At 43.1% G+C, this 12,131-nt stretch overlaps 1 long non-coding RNA gene across 1 annotated transcript in view; it reads right to left on the reverse strand.

The window, feature by feature from the left end:
- Window positions 1-12,131, reverse strand: part of LOC114785506 (uncharacterized) — a 21,597-nt gene continuing 9,466 nt past the window's right edge. The window contains exon 3 of the long non-coding RNA XR_003749067.1: window positions 1-441. This is a non-coding gene — a long non-coding RNA (uncharacterized LOC114785506). The remainder of the gene's footprint in view (window positions 442-12,131) is intronic.

The raw sequence follows: 12,131 nt of genomic DNA on the forward strand, positions 1-12,131 counted from the left end.
AGGAGGATGAAGGGGTGGGGAAATGGTGGCACGCTGGTGGAAAGCGCATTTAGCCAACTTACAGTACAATCGGTGGGCAAGCAGACGTTGGAGAAATGCTCGCACGTGTTGGATGTGGGACTCCAGAGTGGGAGAACAGACCAGGATGTCCAGCATATACCCACCGTCCCAGCATATCATGCAGTATATTGTTCACGAATTGCTGGATAACTGCGGTGAGTCCAAAAAGGATTACCAGGCTTTCATAATGACCAGTGAGAGTTATGAATGCTGTTTCCTTCTTGGATGCAGATCAGATTGTATGCTGTTCTCAGGTCGAGCTTGGTGTAGTACGTCGCACCCGAAAGGGCATTGAGGGCTGTGTTTATGAGTGGAAGAGGAGTCCGGTTCTTGCAGCCATAGGCGAGGTGGACAGACAAACAGTCCCATTTTGGAGGGCTTCTGCACGAGAAAGAAAACAATAGTGAGATCAATATTGCGATTGCAATATGATAAAGGACACTTGCTTGTATATCAATGAAAAGTCGCATACAAATTACTAATAGTGAAATGTTTAATTTCAAAGTGAAACATACAAACTACTTATAACAACTTCAAATGCCCAGTGCTTTCAAAATATAATATTCTACAAAATTATATAATCACAAAAAACTCTTTACATTACTGTCGAACGACAAACCCTGGTAAGGCTAAAAAACTGTTTTGATTATATTTGGCCATTATAAAATCCCGTATTATAGTTCTTACATTTAACCTAAATGTTGTTTGGAGGCTGACTTGAACACAGGAATGCATAGCTTCGCTAGCTTAGCCTAGCTTAGCTAAGGTTAAGCCTTATAAAACGGGATTTTATAATGGCTAAATATATTCAAAACAATTGTCCAGCCTTACCTATGAAATGTAATCCCCCGGGATCTGGTTTGGAGCGTACAGCGGTTTGTACAGCCCCAAGCAGCACAAGAGTCAGGCATTTTTATGCACTTCTCTCCATAGACATGTATATGAATGTGATTGTCACACATGATGCACAGCACAGCACACAGTGCACACAGTGAAATTTGTCCTCTGCATTTAACCCATCACCCTGAGTGAGCAATGGGCAGCCATGACAGGCGCCCGGGGAGCAGTGTCTGGGGACGGTGCTTTGCTCAGTGGCACCTTGGCAGATCGGGATTCGAACCAGCAACCTTCTGATTACGGGGCCGCTTCCTTAACCACTAGGCCACCACTGCCTAACCACTAGGCCACCACTGCCCCATGCTTCACGCCACAGCAGAGCCTATCGCAATATGGCGGCGACGTTGACGTACAATGCAGCTCGTCGTGCGACGTCTACCCAGTCACAAACCTGAGGTCTCCATTGAACCGAATCGAAAGTCATGTGACCAAACACGTCAAATCCGACTGAAGTGAGACTTCAGTCAGCTCGCAAACTTTGAGAGAATGAGAGAATGGATCGGATATGTTGCCGATCCAATCGATGTACTAATCATTTAAATCGCAGCTTATTGCGTTCATGTAATCGCACAGACTGACATTACGATAGCGATTAGATTAATCGTGCAGCACTAGCTTCTGCCACAAACTGCTCCATAGCCTGATGTTCTAAAGCAAAGAGTGAATACAAGTGGCCTCTAGGTGGTGTGATGCCGGGGTCTATGGCCATGTCTCCTGGTCGATGTGGTGACTGGGCTGTTTTGGTGGGGCTGAAGATGGCAAGGAGATTGTGATACAGGATGGATCTGCATCATACGACTTGGCAGGTACCAGTGTGAGCATGACTGGTTCGGATGACGGTTGTGGCTGGAGACATTGATGGTGGCAGAAGGGGCCCCTCTCCAGCACCAAGCCCGAGGACCAGGAGAGATGGATTCGTGAGCATGTGTTAATGGTATAATTTATGGAAACACGTATTTGAATATCTTGCTATATAGTCGATTTTTTGTTTGTGAAAGAGAACTATTGTGCATATTCAGGAATATAAAGTAGTAGCAGCTGTAAAGGAGCTATTGAATGACACCTTCTGCCATACTTAAGAAACAGAGCAGTCGTGAACTGGGCCTCAAAGTGAATTTATGTTACGTGATGAATGAAGTGATAAGCTGTGTATTTGGCAGGTTTAAGGGGTTTTATTGTCCTCCAAAATCTCATTTGCTCGCAACAGACTTTCGTAAACCTGTTTTAGTAATGTGAGAGACTTTGATGGCACTCCCATCAATTTGAAAAGCTTGACTTGAGTCCCGCCTTCAGAAATCAACTGGAAAAACCTCACATACCATGTTATCCCTGGACATATGCTCCCAAGTGTTCTGTGTGGCTGGCCGTGTTTTTGTGTCCTTAAGTTGACTTTGTGGGAGCTCCACCTACCATCTGCCCATTGGTCACCTCCACCTTTATAAAGAGACTTCAGATGGTGTTCTGAAGGTCCCCAGGGTCTGCTAGGCCCTTACTCTTTTAGAGATCCCCAGGGTCCACTGAGATCTGCATGGAGCTCCGTTGGGGATCTCATTCGTGTTTCTTGTTGCTTTGTGTGATAGACCCTTTGTTGTTTGCCTGTGTTAGCCTATTAACTTTATGTGGCCTTTTTGTTAACTTGTGCGTGTTTTGAGCTATCTCTGCTGTTATCCCATCCCTTCCTTTAGGCTGTTTTGATGTTTGTTAGCTGTCCTGAATCCGCTGTTTATTGTACCTGTTAGCACCCTGTAAATAAAAGCACTGTTGCTTGGTTTGTGTGTGTAACAGTAGACCTCCTCCTCTCCACACCCTTGTCGCGTTTCTAAGACCCCTAGACCTAGGAACGTGACAACCAACCCACATACTTTTGTAACACAGACATAAAAATGAAGAAGCTTATTGTTCAATTTCTTTATCTAGTTAATATCAAGAACATCTGATCACATTTTATGTGACACAAGCCACACTATAACAACTTGACTACTTGTACTGTTTCTCTAGTGTAAAATAGGACCCTGTTCCTGTGCTATTACCTACACATGCTGGTACTTGTGATATATACAGACTGTTGTAGTTTAAAGTTTAAAGCTTTATTGTCACAGAGTTATGCATCTTTTACATCGATTTTTGGAATTTTTCGCAAAGAATAACTCGAAGAATATTGAAGAATTAAAGAATTCCAGGAAGCATTTGCATGTTGCATCTTAACCAAGTATGGAAAATTCTATGGTCAGACAACGCATGAGAAAGGGGAAGTAACCTTTCCCCTTACGACAATATAAGGGGACAAATTCCAGATACAACCATTACAGCTGCTGCTCTCTGAACGGTGAAGCATTCACAACGAAAGGTTTGTTTCTCACTATGCTCAAAAACTGTAGTCAACAAGAGAAGTTCAGAATAAATAAATAAGCAGGGTCAGACTTCTTTATGAAAATCGTGTTCATGGATCATATCCATACAGATGACTATTTAAGCAAAAAGAACAAACCCATACAAATTTAAATGGATACTGGTGAAAGTAGTGGAACCAAGCTACGTAATATGTGGCGTAAACAATGTCAGCTGTTTCGAGAAAAGGAAGAAAATATGTTGTATAAAGAAAGGCTTGAAGAAACAGCTTCCGAACAACATTTGCAAGAGCAGAACAATTTGCAGTCAACAAAGCTTTGTACCACCTGGAAAAAATAAGCACAGGAGAAAAGTCATCACACTAAACAGCTAGAGGAAAAAAAGCTCCAAGAATCTCTGGAGCTTGACAAACTCAGAGAAAAGGTGGCACAGCTGGAAAGAGACATTGCTAGCAAAGATAGGATTATCTCTAAATTCAAGGAGAAGGCAGATGCTGATGGACACATTTGTCAAAAAAGTGTCCATCGGAAGAAACTCCTGCCAAAGCGTCAAGAGATGGAAAAGGTTAGAAATCCGCTGAGGCCTATACTGCTAAAGGCCATGACACAGAACCAAGATCATGTGATATCACAGTTAAATCGGTAAGTTGCCATTCTACAGAGGGCACTAGATGAAGAAAAGGACATGTGCCGAGCTCTAGAAGATGAACTATAGAATGTGCACCAGTGGACACTCGCCTTTCACCCAGGCAAACACGAAATAATCAATCATAAGCGTTCTGTGTTGAGGCGCCTTATAGACACAGAGACCTGCTTGAAAGAGAACGTGCGTATATTAAAGGAGACAGAGGCTAAATGTGAAGAGCTCCAACAGAAGGTCGATAAGCAGGACAAAAAAATCTAAATACTGCATAGCACATATTAAAGAGCAGTATACACTTCTGACTGATCAACTGACTCGCACTTCAAACCATTCTTGTGTGCTTCCGGACTGTCACATTGACAATGATGTATTTCAGTTTTTATAATTCATGACACATTTTATTATTGAATTACAGAGCGAAATCAACCTTTCATTGTGAACGCTAGTTGTTTTGTCTCTTTGCTCAAAGCAATGTAGTCAAGGGTAAAATAAATATATGAGCAGGGTAAGACTTCTTTATGGATCACAAACACATACATATTTTGTAATATGTTTTTTTTTTGTGTGTGTTTGGTTATATAGTCATATAACCAAACACACACAAAAAAAACATATTACAAAAAAACAAAAAAACTGATGAAAGTACTTCTGTGAAGAAACATGATGATACCAAGATGATAACTATGTTGCCTAAAACATCAGATGGCCCAAAATACAGACAAGATTTTGCCAAATAAAAAGCAGTGTGGACTCTGCAATGACATGAGAACAGAGAAGAGACTGCAAAGCAATAAACTGCAGTGGCTGAATCTATATTTGATGAAATGCAAGAAAAGATGACTACCACCACTGAGAAGATTAGGACACTTAATGAATTGATCAGCGCCAAAAATTAAAGATCTGGTCACATGGTTCAGAATGCTATGGAGATGCTGAAGGACATGGACACTGTTTAATACACGGTATGAAATGCAGTGAAATGCTTTTTGCGACTGCTACAGACCACAGTAATGCAAATGTTGCAAGTATACAATGAAAACCAATATGCAAATATGGCAAACTTAACCAAATATTACACTTTTATGTCTTTAACGTAAAATATGTGTAACAGGTAGGGTGAAGGTGTGCAAATGAGTGAAAGTCAAAAAAAAAAAAGTTAAGAGCAGAGATTTTGTGCAAAGAGTGAAAGTGCTGGAGTGTAATAGAGTTCTATGTAGTGTTGTGGTTGAGAGCTCGGATAGCCTGTGGGAAGAAGCTCCTCCTCATTCTCTCTGGACTTTAGGGAGTGAAAGCGCTTCCCTGATCGCAGCAGAGAGAACTTTACAGTGGTAAAGTTGGCAGACAGTACCAGGAGAGGATTCTTTAAGTGCATGTGATTATGCATAGCAGATGTTGACAGATTTGATACTGTATCTCTGCCTCTGCTGATTTGAATTTTGTACACATTAAATTGGCTGGTGGAGTACCAAGAGATGGCTGAGGCCCTGTAATCAGAGGGTTGCTGGTACGAATCCGATCCGCCAAGGTGCCACTGAGCAAAGCACCGTCCCCACACACTGCTGTGCTGCTGTGTATCACATGTGACAATCACTTTACTTTCTAAGATCAAACTCTACTTCCCTAAAGTTATAAACTGCCTACAGAACCCAGTTAAAGGTACAGCCGAGCCTTCTGATAAAATGAAGTGATTGTCATTGTGAAACACTGCAGCACGGCACACGGTGACACAACGAAATGTGTCCTCTGCTTTTAACAATTGCTCTTGGTGATCAGTGGGCAGCCATGACAGGTGCCCGGGGAGCAGTGTGTGGGGACGGTGCTTTGCTAAGTAGCACCTCAGTGGCACCTTGGCGGATGGGGATTCAAACCTGCAATCTTCTGATTACGGCGCTTCCTTAGCCGCTAGGCCACCACCACTTCTCTGTTGCTGTGTGGAGCAGCCTGTGTCGGTCACCTCTTTTAACACCCCGACTCCTGAACGTCAGTCAGTAACTCATTCATTCACTCATCCGGGCATTTGTTCAAAATAAGTATTTGAAAAAAAAAAAGACGTTATTTGTGCCTTTTCGAATACCATATTCGGCTCCACCCTTACCTTGTGAAATGTTTGTTTCATTTTGGCGGCATCGTGAGGTGCAAATTTGTTCCAGGGTGCGGAGGGGGCAGTTCTTTTTTCCACTGACCTGATGACCTTGTGGAGCGCCTTCCTGTTTGAGGAAGTGCAGCTGCCGCACCACACAGAGTCCGTACGTCAGTGTGCTTTCTATGGAACAGTGGTAAAAAGCGAGGAGCAGATTCTTGGGAAGCTGGAACTACAGTCTCTGCTGCACCTTCTTCAGCAGCTCCTTGGAGTTGCCGCTCCAGTTCAACGCCCAGGAACCTGAACACTGGGACCCTCCCCACAGAGGTAGTGGCTGGATGTCACTTTTATTTTTCCTGTAGTGAGCAACAAGCTCCTTTGATTTTGTGGTGACCTCCCTGTATGCCAGTTCACCTTCTTTGCCCGAGATGAGTCCAACCAGTGTCGTGTCATCCACCACAGCTGGCCGTCCACAACAGCCATTCTTTCATAGTGGAGAGGTGTGAGGTGGTAGCTGAGAAAGGCTGCAGGACCCAACATTGTGACTGAACGAGTGCAGAATATCAGTGTGTCCTTGATGTTTGATCTTGGAGAAAAGTGGCTTTGCTGCCTCTTCATACCAGGTGACATCCTCCAAAAGTCTTCACCTCACTATGCGTGCAGATGCACTATCACCTGAACATCTGATGTGGGGTGGCACCCCGATCCCACAGCTGAATCATCTTTAGGAGACGGTCCTAAGGCCTTCTTCACAACACTTGAACCTCTCTCTTTGAAGTTTTTGATGATCTGATAAATTGTTGATTTAGGTGCAATCCTAGTAGCAGCAATACCCTTCCTGTGAAGCTCAACGCAATGATGACTGCACGTGTTTCCTTGCAGGTAACCATGGCTAACAGAGGAAGAACAATGATTTGAAGCATCACCCTCCTTTTAAAGGATCCAGTCTGCTATTCAAACTCAATCAGCATGACAGAATGATCTCCAGCCTTGTGCTCCTCAACACTCTCACTCAGCAGGTCCTTTTGTTGCAGGGCTGAAATGCAGTGGAAATGGGTTTTCTGTTTAAATGAAATGAAAATTAGTTAATTTTTATGGCAAAGTGGAATTTTGCAATTCATCTGACAACTCTTCATAACCCTTCTGGAGTATATGCAAATTTCCATAATAAAAACAGAAGCAGAAAACTGCTTCAAAAACCAGTGCTTGTGTCATTCTCAAAACTCTTGGCCACGACTGTACGTTCAGTTAAGTATGCTAAAAAATGTAGTCAAGTAGAAAGTGAAGTGATTGTCACACAACAAGATGTGTCCTCTGCATTCAACCCTGCATCACCCTTGGTGAGCAGTAGGCAGCCATGAAAGGCACCGGGGAGCAGTGTGTGGGGGTGGTACTTTGCTGAGTGGTACGGTACCTCAGTGGTACATTGGCAGTTCAGGATTCGAACCGGCAACCGATTATGGGTAATAACTTTGCTTCTTTACCTGCCAGGCCACACTGGCCCTTGGTTCAGGTGAAATAAAGAAATGAGCCGGGTCAGACTTCTTTATGAAAAACTTGTTTAATAAAAATCAAACTAATGACTATATAAACAAAACAATTAAAAGACAAGACAACTCACAACCACTCATGGAAACTGGTAAAAGTACACTTCTGGAGAAACATGGTGCAACCAAGATGCTTACGACAAAGAAGCAGCTAAAAGAGAAGTCAAAAGCTACAAAAACCATGGCATTGAATATACTCCAGCAATGGGGAAAAGAGAGAGATGCCATGAACCCCAAAATAACAGAACAGGGCAAAGAGCTCAGTGCCCCCTCGGAAACATCTCATGAAAAGCATGAGAGGACTGAGCTGAACAATGAGCTGACCATCCGGCAAAAAGAGGCATGGCAGAGTCACCGCACTAAGCAGCTAAAGAAATCTCAGGAGTGTGACAAACTCAGAGAAAAGGTGGCTCAGCTGGAAAAAGACATTGCTAGCAAAGATAAGATAATCTCTAAATACAATTAGAAGTCAGCCATGGACGATTTAGAGAAAAAGGAGCTGTGGAAAATGTACAATGACATGAAAAGAGTACATGAACAGCAAAGCAATATTTGTGCAGAGGCTCAATATAAACGGAAACAAAAGATGAATAACATCACTAAGGAGATTGAGATACTGAATTAATCAATCAGAGCAAAAATTGAAGATCTACTCATGCTAAAACCCATGTTTCAAAAAAAGAAGGAAATTCTTGCTTTATTTAAAGGACATGGAAAGTTGAAAGATCAGATTAAGCAATGAACTACAAAAGTAGACACCTGTGAAGGCCTCTAACCCTGTCAAGTACAAAATAATCAATCATAAGCGATCTGTGTTGAGGTGCCTTATAGATGCGTGAAACTGGAATACAGCGGTAAACTGGAGACCCGGTTTAACTGCACCTGTGACCACAGGTGGAAAGTTAACAATTATATTTACTCAAGTTACAGTAATTCAGTAGTTTTTGTTAGTAATTTGTAAAATAAATTTAAACCATACGAATGCACAAGGAAGATTTCTCAGACCGTGGCATAGTCTGAGCATCTCATTATGAAGTTGCTGGGTCTAGGCGCTGATTAGCTACACAATAGCCAATCAGAAAATAGCAGCATTGTATCTGCAAAATGCAACACAAGAACCAATAAAAAGGTATCCTGATTTTCTTTGTGGTCTTCTTTTACTTGTCATGAAATCTTCCAAAAATGTTGCTGACCCAAGCAATGATGATTGAAGTTTTTCATGTTCATGCCCTGCTCATTCCAAACAATCACAATACCTTGTACAATCAGAAACTTCAAGATGTAGCCCTGGTGAACGTGTGTCCCTTTGAGGTTACTACTCCACCTGGGCTGACAGGGTTTGGACCAGTCACAGGTGTGGTGGGCCTCTGCTGCAGGACAAACTGGTGCATGTATCGCCTCAGGCTCTGCCATGCTGTGGGTGTCCCTGGCCAAGGGATCCGCCATGCCTTGGTGCAACACTGCGGAGGCATGTTCCAACCTTCCATAAATTTGAGTAAAGCTTCTCACCCGGCATTCTGACAGCCTCTCTGATCTCCAACTCATCTGATGAATTGTTGATTTAGGTGCAATCTTAGTAGCAGAAATACCCTTCCTGTGAAGCTCAACGCAATGATGACTGCACGTGTTTCCTTGCAGGTAACCATGGCTAACAGAGGAAGAACAATGATTTGAAGCATCACCCTCCTTTTAAAGGATCCAGTCTGCTATTCTAACTCAATCAGCATGACAGAATGATCTCCAGCCTTGGGCTCCTCAAAACTCTCACTTGTGTTACTTGAGAGGATCAGTAAAATGATCTCAGCAGGATCTTTTGTTGAAGGGCTGAAATGCAGTGGGTTTTCTGTTCATATTAAATGAAATGAAAATTAGTTAATTTTTATGGCAAAGAGGAATTTTGCAATTTATCTGACAACTCTTCATAACTCTTCTGGAGTATGCAAATTGCCATAATAATTGGAGCACTCAAGGACATTCACAGAGATGTCCTGAAGCCACTCCTTTCATATCTTGGCTGTGTGTTTAGGGTTGTTGTCCTGTTTAAGGATGAACCGTCGCCCCAGTCTCAGTTCAAGAGCGCTCTGGACAAGGTTTTCATCCAGGATTTCTTGCTGCAGCTGAACAACATCTCCACAGCATGATGCTTTTGTAAGAATGGACATCACGGGAGCCTGCTTTTGCCTTGCATAACAGATGTCTGCAGGGGGAAGTGTGACATTCCTGATCATTGTTGTCATTTGTTTTTCTGGTTTGGTTTTAATGTACGATGAACACTGTTTTTCTACATGCACAGTCTGTATGCAAACCTACAACCTTTTAAATTCATCACACTCCAGACAAAGAACCCAACCAAGTGTGAAAAGCCCTGGATCAAGTTGAATATTCTATGTATGCTGCTGTGTTTGATCACCGGGGGTGTGACATCAGAAACAACAGGTTCTGATTGGTCAGTGACAACTTCCTGTAGGCCAGTGACAACTTCCTGTAGGCCAGGGGTATAAAAGTCTGCTCACATGTGGAAAAGGGGGCTCTGAGCTTCTTGCTCAGGGGGTTTTCCATCGGAAGCCGGGAGGCTTCTGAGCCTTTCTCTCCCCCTCTCTTTCTCTCCTCCCTCTTTACTCTTTCTTCTCATTTTTATTTTCTCTGTAACCTTGGTACCTTTTAACATTCAATATTCACATGTAACTACAATAATTATTTACCAGTGTTAATAAATTAGAAACTGTTCATTTTTAACCTCTATTGTGCCATGCCTCTTTCTGCCAGGTAACATCAAATTGGAGTGGTTGAATACAGTGCTTTGTGTGGAGGGAGAAAGAGTTTTTTTTCTACACACTCTATTCTCTTCTCCCACACCACATGGTCTTCATTGTTTTACGCTTTCAACACCATGCTTCACTGTAGGGATGGTATTGGCCTGGTGATAAGTGGTGGCCGGTGACGCATGGGATTTATAAGAGAATTTCGTTCTGAGAGTCCTTCAGGAGCCTTTTGTCAAAAAAAAGCCATGTGCCTTTTACTAGGGACTGGCTTCCATCTGGCCATACAGGGTTGATTGGTGGATTGCTGCAGAGATGGTTGTCCTTGTAGCAGGTTCTCCTCTGTTCACAGAGGACCTCTGGAGCTCTGAGTAACCATCGATCACCTACCTGACTAAGGTCCTTCTCACTAATGGCTCAGTTTAGGTGGCTGGCCAGCTCTAGGAGAGGTCTACAGACAATAACTTTGCTTTCATGCTTGGTTTGTGCTGGATCATAACCAGTCTGGCATCAGAACAGCTCATTCTACAGAAACCGCCTTTCTGGCTGTTACCGAGCAGCTACATGAGGTCAGATTGGCAAAACTGTCATCGGTCCTTATTCTCCTTAACCTCTCTGCAGCATTCGACACAGTTAACCACAAGACTCTCTTGTCTATCCTGAAGAGGCTTGGAATTCAGGGCACAGCATGGCAGTGGTTTGCTTCCTACCTTGATGAGCAATCTTACCAACGGACTTGGAAAGGATCCACCTCTACCTCATGTAGACTCTCCACTGGTGTCCCTCAAGGCTCGGTGCTAGGTCCTCTCCTTTTCTCCGTCTACACGACATCAATTGGTGAGGTGATTACCTCACATGTATTATCCTACCACTGCTATGCCGACGACACACAACTCATCTTCACTTTTCCTTCTTCTGATCAACAGGCTGCTTCCAAAATCTCTGCATGTCTAACTGACATTTCATCCTGGATGGCAGCCCATCACCTCAAACTCAATCCCACCAAAACTGAACTAATATTCATTCCAGCAGATTCTTTACCACATCAGGCTCTTGCTATTCACTTGGACAACTCACAGCTCTCTCCTTCTGCAACAGCCCACAACATTGGAGTAACAATAGACAACTAACTCTCCTTCTCGACTCACGTAGATTCCTTCTCTACATTATCAGAGCGATCCGTCCTTATTTGACAACACAGGCCACCCAGCTACTGGTTCAGTCCTTAGTAATCTTGTAACTCTAATTACTGTAACTCTCTTCTAGCTGGTCTACCTCTATGTACCATCAGACCTCTACAACTCATACAAAATGCAACCGCACGACTGATCTTTAACCTTCCCAAATTCTCCCACACCACCCCTCTGCTACGTTCCCTCCACTGGCTCCCAGTAGCTGCACGCATCAGGTTCAAAATACTGATGCTGGCCTACAAAGCCAAACATGGAGTAGCACCATCCTACCTCACAGCCCTTATTACACCTCGCACTTCACCTCGTATACTCCAAGCCTCCAGTACTGCTCGCCTGGTCCCTCCATCTCTGAAGGTAAAAGCAAACATTCATTTAGACTCTTCTCTGTCTTGGCCCCTCGGTGGTGGAATGAACTTCCCCCCAGCTCAGTCACAGAATATTTTCAGAGTATTTTCAGCTAAAAACCTTCCTCTTTAGAGAATATTTAGATTAAAGTGTAACTTTCTTATTGACTAACTTATGTACAGAATCTACAACAGAGTAATTCATCGTTGGGTGTGTGCCTTGTATGCTATGTAACTTACACACGTATTGTCAAGGCAGA

Source organism: Denticeps clupeoides, chromosome 3, assembly GCF_900700375.1.
Source record: "Denticeps clupeoides chromosome 3, fDenClu1.1, whole genome shotgun sequence".
Lineage (NCBI taxonomy): Eukaryota > Metazoa > Chordata > Actinopteri > Clupeiformes > Denticipitidae > Denticeps > Denticeps clupeoides.